Here is an 11,083-nt window from a genome sequence, read left to right as displayed (position 1 = left end):
GACACTTGGTCCTGAACTTTTATGAGCAGAAGGGTATTTTCGTCCGGGCAGGTAAAGTTTATTAAAGTAGTGGCTAAAGACTAAAGACATTTTAAACAGTGGCTTAAAAATAAATACATATGTTATTAGTGGCTAACTGTGCACTTCCCCCTAGGTTAAATGGGGGCGACCAAATAGGGCGCCCCGTGCAATTTTTACATTTCTCTCTTGTGAGGTACGCTTGCAAATACGATATGATTGAATTAATTTTTACATTCCTATACACTATATGATACTATATTACCCTCCCTACTCAAGTTTTACTATAATTAAATTTTATATACCCAATTACCATTTATGTACATTTTAAGGGAATTAATGATAATAACTAGTGTNTTTTGCTTCTCCCTTGTGGGATGAGTTCATAGCATTATGCTTTTGTTTTTATATTTGCTACACTTGCTGGATAGTTCTTGTAATTATCTTTTCTTTCTATTATTGATCGTATTCGAGCGATTGTTTGTTTAGGGCACATGTTGCATCGTATAAGGTTCTTGATGGTATTTGATATGGCATGTCGGTCAAGTAGCTTGTACTGGGTGAGACGAGGTTATTGGACCTAGATTATTACAATTAGATTTGTATAAGGTATGTTTGGAAGAGGAATATTAGTCAGCTCAAAATTTGACAATGGTCCTTGGGAGCGAAAGAAATCCATGACTTATTGTGTTGATGGGTGATTATGAGTTTCTACACATTTCTTCTTCATTATCGATGTTTGCGAAGGCGTGGCACATGGTTTTATGTATTATGAGGTATGTTACCGGTACCGGGTTTGATAATGAACATCTATAGTGATTGAAAGATATGGATATGGTCATATGAGTTATAAGGTACATCATGTGTTTATACCTTGGGAGTATATCTATAGCTTGGTACAACTTTTCAAGATTGATACAATGCATATATATAAGAATCGGATCTCAGATGGAGTTTAGGAAATTGGAATTGGTTCTATGGATTGTAAGCTAAGGTTGCAGGAAGAATCTCCAGCCCGGATGGTGTAATGGTCTTATATGGTTTGAGGTGACGCGAGATCACCCATGGCTACGTGCATGACGATTTATACAACGGTTTGGTAGCTTTAGAACAACTCCTGGCACGTTCGAGGACGAACGTATGTTTAAGTGAGGGAGAATGAAATGACCCGTCCGGTCGTTTTGAGCTCTAGCATTCTGTTCGGCGGTTTGAGACTTTGAGTAGATTCATATGGTGAATTATGACTTGCGCGTGCAGTTGGGTTTGATTTTTTGAGAGGTTCGGAGGTAATTTAGAAGAGTAATTCTCAATGTGGAAGCCTTAAGTTGGAAGAGTTGACCAAAGTTTGACTTTTGTATAAACAACCTCGGATTGGTGATTTGATGGTTCTAGTATGTTGCTATGAAGATTTTGGACTTGTGCGTATGTTTAGATTTGGATTGGATGTTCCTAGGATATTTTGGCTCTATTTGTCGAAAGTTGGCAATTTGAAGGTTCAGAGAGTTTCTAAGTTTGAACAGGATTGACTTTGAAAATATCGGATTTGGATTTTTGTTCCGGAATATGAAATAGGTTTATTTATCATTTAGGACTTGTGTGCAAAGTTTGGATGTGATACGGATTGGTTAGGCTTGAATCTGACGCTTGGTTGGAAGTTTGAAGGTTATTGAACTTAAGAGAAGCTCAACTTGTATTTTGATCGTCAATTCCTGGTTTTGATGTTAGTTGTAGAGTTTTGAGCATTTGAACAAGTTTGGATAAGGTATTTGGACTTTTCAGCATGATTGGATGGGGTCCCGGGGGTATCGAGTGTATTGAGGCTGCCAGGCGAGATTTTCTTCTTCGCGTTCACGTAGGTAGAGCCGCGTTCACGTGGGTAGAGCCGCGTTCGCAAAGAGTTGGGAGCAGGAGCATTGCATTTGCGTGCACGGGGCCATGTTCGCGATTGAGTGGTGCCAAGAGGAAGGATTTCCTTCGCGTTCGCGGAGTAGGGCTCGCATTCATGTGGGCTTAGCAGGTCAGGAATCACGTTCATGATGGGGGACTTCGCATTCGCAAAGTGGAGTAGCAACTGGGCATACTTTTTGCCTTTGCGATCACCAAAGGAGTGTCGCGATCGCAATGCATGTCACTGAGCAGAACACTTAAGTGTTATATTTCGGGATTTTACCCATTCTCTCATATTTGAGCCCTAGACTTCGAGAAGAGGAGATTTTGAAGAGCAATTTCACTACTATATTGGAGGCAAGGAATTTTTACTTGGATTTGGTTTTATATCTCGATTCTCCATAGATTTCTACACCTAAAACTTGGAATTTTGTAGGAAAATTTGGGATTTTGGTCTACAACTTAAGAGGGTGTATTTTGAGGATTTAAAGGTCGATTTAGACTCAATTTTGGAATCTTATCACATATTTGGACTCGTGGGATTATGGGTAGTCGGAATCTACCCGTTGCCTCGGGTTTTGTACACGTTCCCAGGTTGACTTTTGAGTGTTTTTCTATGGATTTATTTGATATTATTGAGTTATTTTTTTACTAGATTCGAGTCGTTTGGAGTGAAATTTTGACGGTACGCAATTGTTGCTTGATTTTAACTTACCAGATAAGTCTCTTGTGTATCCTTGTAAGAGTGAATTCTCGCTGTAGGTGATCTATTTTCTACTTGATTCATGACTTAGGAGCCACGTATATTCTTAGCTAGGTCTTGATCATATCCGGTATGGTTGACTTGAATTGTGCTTTATTGGATTATGTGAGGTTGTTATCCATGCTCAAATTAATTCAAGGGATAAATAATAATTTATATTCATGATTTAGGAGCATCCTAGGTTATGAAGTGTTGATTGACATGAAGGATTATTTTTCCATGTTGAACTTTATTATAAATCCGTAGTCATACACTTGTCTTATTGCTTCACGATTTTGGTGGTTTCTATGGCCTAATCGACTCACGACAATAATATGATTAAGCTAGAACATGATAAATAGTTCATTGAGCCGTTGCAATAAATTGAGTTACAGGATTTTTCATCGCCATCTTTAAGCCATATGAGCTTTTTAGACTCATGCATTGGCTCTTATACACATTGAATTGGATTAGGAGTATGCATTAGTAGCTTGGCTCATGCATTGGCTCTAATATACGTTGATATTGAATCCTGAGCGCACACACGCACGCACGCACGCGCGCATGCACACACACACACACACACACACACACACACACACACACACACACATATATATATATATATATATATATATATATATTAATTTGTAAAAGATAGGCTAGCTTATTCATGTGACTCCTTCTTGGGATTGGCAGAGGTAACCTTCACACACTAAGCCGGGGGATTTGCATCTATATCCGCTTTTTTGCTCACGTTTTAACTTGTGCCCGCTTTGCAAAAAAAATTGCAAGCGTACCCACTTTTTCGCGTAACTTCAGCATACGGGGTTGAAGTAGCAAAGGCAATCACGCAAAACTTCAGCATTCTAGTAGACGGGCCTGAAGTAGCAAAGGCAATACGCTGAAGTTATTTAGTTCATTTGTAAAAATTTCAGCACTAAAATAGCTGAAGTTTTTTTGTCCTGGATTCATTAGTTTTGTCATAAACTTTTTAAAAACTTCGGCAGAAGATGCTGAAGTTATTTAGTTCATTTGTAAAAACTTCAGCACTATATAAGCTGAAGTTTTTTAAAAAGCTTATATAATTTTTTGACCCATACAATCACTATATTGGATCTTCTTTTTTTTTCTTCTTTCTGAACGTTTTTATGGAGCTGATCAGTAATTACATTAGAAAAAGGTGCCTTCAGTGAAAATAAATCAAATAATCATAAGGTTTAAGTGATATATAGTGAAACTATTACTTTAACCCCACAGATCAATTCATTTGATTCAAAGAAAAAAAGATTACATCAAAAATGCGAAAAAAAAAAAAGAAATCGTGCAGCTTATGTTAGTTGATTCATTATTATTGATAAGTCGTAATCAATTTATTGGGACTTAAATTTAGTTGTCCCAACTCCCAATGAAGACCAGATGCTAACCTGTATTATGGTACTGAAAATATATTAAGAAAACGAAGGAGGAGAAAGGGGGCTGAAGTTGTTTAAAAAGTGGGTACAAGTTAAAACTTTTAAAAAAAATGGGTATAGGTTAAAGTAAATATTGTGTGGGGTAGCCACTTTTTAAAGTGATATTTACTTTTTATCCAGCATTTTCAATGCTTAGCAATAATAGCCACTAGTCTATTAAAATTAATATGAAAAGACTGTGTTACCCTTTCTTCTATCTCTTTCATGTTAGGGAGAAGAACTGTGAACGGCGGCACCCTTTCTTCAGACAGAATGTAATGCATATTACACTATGTAGTATTCACCAGCAACGGATCTCACAAAAATCTATCAAACACTCAAACCATTACAGCTTGCCACCCAAATGTAAAGCGCATAGTATATGATAGAAATTCAGAAAAGTACAGTCCCTAAGGTGTACTCCATGTCTGGGCAAAAAAATGCACTCAAATTGGTCATGCAAACTTCTCTGCAAATTTTGCTACATATGTATATTTTACTTGAAATACACAATTTTGTTAGCTCTTGCAAAAACTTATTATTTCTCTTATGAAATGTTTATTATTCGTTGATGGACTTAAAGCTTGTGCTATAGAACGTTTGGTTTCTGCTACGTTATGGATCCCGAACTTACAGTTACAAGTTCAAAAGTTAAGGACACTTGGTCCTGAACTTCGAGTTCCAAGTTCAAAAGTTAAGGACACTTGGTCCTGAACTTAGAATTACAAGTTCAAAAATAAAGGACACTTGGTCCTGAACTTAGACTAACAAGCTCAAAAGTTAAGGACAACAGGTCCTGAACTTATAGTTACAAGTTCAAAAGTTAAGGACAATAGGTCCTAAAGTCCTGAACTTAGACTAACAAGCTCAAAAGTTAAGGACAATATGTCCTGAACTTAGGCTAAGAAGCCCAAAAGTTAAGGACAATAGGTCCTGAACTTAGACTAACAAGCTCAAAAGTTAAGGACAATAGGTCCTGAACTTAGACTAACAAGCTCAAAAGTTAAGGACACTTGGTCCTGAACTTACAGTTAGAAGTTCAAAAGTTAAGGACACTTGGTCCTGAACTTAGACTAACAAGCTCAAAAGTTAAGGACAATAGGTCCTGAACTTAGACTTACAAGTTCAAAAGTTAAGGACAAGTAGTCCTTAACTTAGAGTTACAAGCACAGAACTTAAGGACAGGTGGTCCTGAACTTCGAGTTTCGAGTTCAAAAGTTAAGGAGATGTAGTCTTGAAGTCCTGAACTTCGAGTTGCAAGTTCAAAAGTTAAGGACATGTAGTCCTGAAGTCCTGAACTTAGAGTTGCAAGTTCAAAAGTTAAGGACACTTGGTCCTGAACTTTTATGAGCAGAAGGGTATTTTCGTCCGGGCAGGTAAAGTTTATTAAAGTAGTGGCTAAAGACTAAAGACATTTTAAACNCATACTTTTAAAAGGAAAAGAGAGAATTTCTATTAAAAAAAACTGCGGGGCGAGCCAGGACAAGTCAGGGCGAATGGATACGCGTTATCCTATGCAGGGTGGGACGGGTTGAAATTGTACGTGTTCAAACAGAACCCGTCCTGCCAGCCAGCCCCTTAAGTTTTATGTAAAATCAAACTATATGGAAACGAATGGAGCAATTCACATAACAAATTCTTAAAAGGAATTTTTATATTCCTATACACTATATGAAACTATATTACCCTCCCTACTCAAGTTTTACTATAATTAAATTTTATATACCCAATTACCATTTATGTACATTTTAAGGGAATTAATGATAATAACTAGTGTCCTAAAATTACTCTAACATATCTTCCACTCCTCCACGTTTCTCTCTCCACATCCCATCCCCTCCCTCACATATCTTGCACAAGAGAGCAGCAATTCCACCATTGACAACCATTAAAAAGCTTTGAAGCTTTGAATTCGAATTTGAATTTTCAAAAAATATTGTTTGTTTGAATTGGATGTTGTTGCAAAGAATTGAGAATTCTCTCTACGTCTCTCTCTATCTCTCAATCCCAAATTTCAGTGATGTAAAGCAAAGGAAAAGAGAGCAGCAATTCCACCATTGACAGCCATTAAAAAACTTTGAATTCGAATTTGGGTTTTTAAAAATCATTATTTATTTGGATTGGTGTTGTTGCAAATAATTGGGGATATGGTTTGGAGTTTATATCTCAATTTTGAGGGGTTTTGGTGAAGATTAGACTTGGTTTTGGCTGAATTTCAGATTGAAACTCGAAGAAGAAGAAGAAAAAGAAGAAGAAGAAGAAGAAGAAGAAGAAGACATGAGAAATATTATACTGCAGAAATTGTAGTAGAATTGTAGAAAAATTGTATTATGTTATTTATATATTTTTCTTTTATTCATTTAACTATTGTATGAAAGGTTAACAACATTGTACAAAAAATATATTTAAGTTGTACGATATATACAAAAGACATATTGTATAAAATTTGTATTTAAGTTGTATTTAACTGGGTAGAAATAATGTATGAAAATTATAGATAAGTTGTATAATATATAATTAGTTGTATGAAATTTGTTTTTACTATGTATAAATCAGATACAAAATATGCAAAAAAATATATTGTATAAAATTTGTATTTAAGTTGTATTTAACTAGATAGTGTACGAAAAAATTCCTATGAATAAATTGTGTACATATAAACGAATTCATAATATGTTAACAAACTGACAACGTACAGTTGTTAACGAGAAGTGATGCATTCCAAGCAGATCAAATGTATAACAATGTGCAGTTAGATGGAAAGCCTGTTAAGATTGAAATAGCTGGTTTCAACCCAGAAGTTCCTTTGTCAGCTCGTGTAAATATAGTTGGCGGAACGAAGTGGAGGAGGACAGGCGTATGTCAATCGATTAACCGTCTCTTTCTTTGATTGAGAATTTTGTTTGTTTCATGTATGTGTATGTTTGAATGCTCACTATGATTTTATATGCTTAACTTTCTGTATTCTTTTTGTCTTACCAAGTCGCATGCGGTGGATGTATTATGATCGGAATTGTGCCTAATAGATTGTAGAGTTAGATCCAATTGAATTGCTCTATTTCAGGCTAGAGTTCTGAAGATGGATTGACATCTATTTCAATCTCTGTTTTGCTTTGTTGATAACAATGGGAAGTTATTTGTTGAATCAAAAAAATAAAAAAGAAACTAAAGCTCTGAGGTTATTTACAAACATCAATTTGAAACTTTTGGAAGAGAACCAACTAATGAAAATTGTTTTTGATTTTGACAAGGAGATTGAAAAATCAGAAGTGATTTGTGAGAAAACATATGAGTGGAAACATAAGGAAAGAGAAGAGGAGAAAAAAAGGAAAAGGGTGTAACTACATCCCTTGATTGAAGGCACAAATAATGGATTGGGAGCCTTTTAAGGTGGATTGTATATATTTTGTAAATAAAACTTGTTTATGCCGGGTAATTAATTAAACATGAACATTAAGGGTAATAAAGTTTTAAATAGTATATAGGAATGAAAAATCCCTTATAAATATCTTGAATTGCTACAAGAAAATTGTTAGTGAAGAATGTGAGGTTATAATTAGAAGATATTTTGGGTTTAGAAAAAGATTTGTTTCTCCCACACATATTAACTGAAATTTGAAAAAGTAAACAAAGAAAGACTGCAATAATTTAACCTCTTCAATTTTGGAGATAGATTCAATATAAATAGGATATCATAATTATTACATGCGTATAGTAAAAAGTAACAATGTTCTCCTGTTGTTCTACTAGATTGATTTAATAAGCAAAATTACAGTATTTGAGCATCAGATTATTCAAATGAAATAAAATTACTTATTTGACCACACCTTTAATCTAATTCAATAAATATATTATATTCTTAATATTTAAGGAATATATGTGGGGTATCACTTTTAAGTCAATTAGACCGCAAATTCAGTTTTTTTTCTCCTTCAAAACAACAATATTATGTAGTATATTAAATATGCATCATATCCTGAAAAGAACACTTCCCGTTTGGACATAAAAATTGATGGAAGATTTTTTCAAAAAAATTTCACTTTTTTACGAAATCAGCGTTTGTTCATAAAATTTTCAATTTTCACTTAAAGATGCATTTTGGAAATTTTTGAAAATTTGAAAAAGTGCAAAAAGTTGTTTTTCAAAATTTTCACTCAAATCACTCACAAAACTTCAAAAACAACCCAAACTGAAATTTATGTCCAAACACAACTCTAAATTTCAAATACCATTTTCACTTGAAAAAAATATTTCACAATTTTTTCGAATTTTACAATTCTTACGTCCAAACGCCTACTTACAATTGGGATGAAGAGATTAACTTTAAATGATAATTCTGGCCTTAAATAATGGGAAAGAGTGGAAAAAGATAAAGGGGTTCTCACTCTGAAATTGCATTGGAGAGAAATTGTGAGTCACTCTAATATATATTTCAAAGTATTATTTCATACTCTGATAGTGTTATACCCTAAAATGTATTGATATTTTTAAGGAAATATTATACTATATACTACTGTACTCAATATAATTGATGTCCAAGGATACATCACCTTTTTGTCTCTTGAGTAGACATCACACATCTTCTTTTTGACCAGATAGTCCATCACTATAATATTTATATATATCTTCGACTTTTGTCTCTTGAAAACATGTGTTTTTGCTTGTTCAACCTCAACCTAATTAGAAAAGAAACATAAAAAAAACTTCAACCTAATCAATCACTACTATAATTAGCCAGAATTGAAAACAAACATACGTTTGAAACAATGATTTAATAGCCTCCTAATCAATATTTCCTTAAGATGAAGCAACATATATACAAAAGAAGAACAAGGAAAATGTCGAATTTGACCCACTTAGAGACTTAATTAAATAATGTAATAATGAAACACAAAAGAACAAATATTGATCGCGCCCAACTATGCCTTATAAAAAGGACAATGCGATCGTTGCAAATATAATCCGGTTTACAAGTCCAGAGTCAAATCCTACAGAGAACTAAGGTTTAGCTACAGCTGTTCACTATCACCAAGAAGACAAGCTTGAACAATTCCTAACTTATAGATATTAAGATTCTTCTGTTTAACTAATTAACTAACAAATTAAAATAGTAAATTAACAACTAACGATACTGAGGGTTAGAGAAAAGATTAAGGAGGTCTAGAGTTATGATTTCCCAATTTTCGGAATCCTTCCCGCTATGTCTTCTATAATTTCGCCTAAGTATTCTCTACCGATCATGAGCACTCTTATTACCGTAAATCTCTCCCAAGTAATTACGACAATTTACTAGACGCACTCTCCCGAGCTACGCTAGCTGGCTTTTAATACAGCTCACTTCAGATCGCACCCAAGGCTTCGTTATCCCTAATCCCGCCTTTAAACCCTCGGTTATTGATCCCTCATATACTCTGGGAGTGGTGTTGTTCAACAATTACCTAAATATGCACTCTCTCCCGAGTTATGCATACTAAATAGGCACAGCTAATTGAGAGCTCTTCAACCAACCACAATATAAACGTAGTTGAACAAATAGAGAAAAGCTATGGCTCAATTATATAAAAACATAACAAGAATTTATCCTACAAAAGGTTCTATCAAAACTCTAGATAACAAATTAGCTATTCATAATAGTATGTAAAACTACAATACTAAAAGTCATAACCAACAATGAAAAATAGGAAAAAGAAGAAAAAAACTCGTAGAAGAATTCTCCGCCTTGCTCCCAATGTGTTCTTGCCTCCTTAGGTCGAATCTATGTCCAAAATATGTCCCCCCTAAGCGTGGTGTGTGTTCCTCCACGTGAATTCTCCTCCAAAATATGTTCAATCCTCCCAAAGTGGCGTCCTCCCGTGTATATATACCAAGTAGGGTTAGGCCCAAACAATTATACCTTCTCCAATGTGAAAAAGGACACTTTTTTCGGGTCAGACACGCGACTTCGCGCGGTCTTCGTGCACCTTTCTGCCTCAATCTTTTTAGCGCGCGAACTATGCGCGACTTCGCGCGTCCTTCGCGCGTCTGCTCGTTTTTTACCCTGTTCCGTTCCGAATTTGGAAAAATGTAAAACATGAAAGTTGTATCCCTTTGAATTAGCTTTCCAACCATATATTGTGGAGCCCAAATGGAGTTCTGAGCAAAAAGTTATATCTATTTTACTAGACAGTGCGCAATATACCTCCTCAAGTCTTCGTTTGTACTTAATTATCAAATTTGACCTCCGAACACGATCCCGGCTTAATTCCTTGAGCTTTTACTCAGACTTCAAAGCTCCAAATCACTTGAATTTATTTCATAATATCTATATAGCTCGGAATTACTCCTACAAGGCATAAAACACACAATTAGTGCAAAACACTAGCGATTAAAGCGCAAACTCAATTAAAGTGCAGTAAATTCGAGTGTAATAAGCGACTAAAATATGCAATTATAGCCTATCATCAACACCCCACACTTAAACCACTGCTCGTCCTCGAGCAATCAAACTACATTTTTTTTTTTTTATAGACACGACCTTTTTAAACAATTCTCCTAACTCATCACACCAAGAGTATTTAAAATAGACTAAGCACAAAAGCGTAACATCTTCACCTCAAGATTTGACTCACAAGTACCACACGTTATTCACAACTCACCCACTTACTCTAATATAGAGGTCACTGACATTACCTTTCCTTCATGAATCAGGTGCCCTCACACAACAAAGGAGAGTAGTTCCACACAATAAAATTTAAGAACACTTAGGAACTCAAGATAGAAAGAATTCACTCACTCTCAGAAATAACATTCATATGCCACAAAAGATGCACCATAAGCTTGCCCGTAGTGTACTACTCCACTAATCGAGCTCATTCAATCTTGGATCAATTAGGACTTTATTTGGTTATAATGTAGGCTACGGGACGGGTAGGATACATTTAGATATAAGAGTGACTACACCTCCCTAAGCACTTTAATACATACATTTTAACATTTAAACCCA

Source organism: Nicotiana attenuata, unplaced genomic scaffold (genome assembly GCF_001879085.1).
Source record: "Nicotiana attenuata strain UT unplaced genomic scaffold, NIATTr2, whole genome shotgun sequence".
Taxonomy (NCBI): domain Eukaryota; kingdom Viridiplantae; phylum Streptophyta; class Magnoliopsida; order Solanales; family Solanaceae; genus Nicotiana; species Nicotiana attenuata.
The sequence above is the reverse complement of the archived record's forward strand: the minus strand, read 5'-3'. Positions refer to the sequence as shown.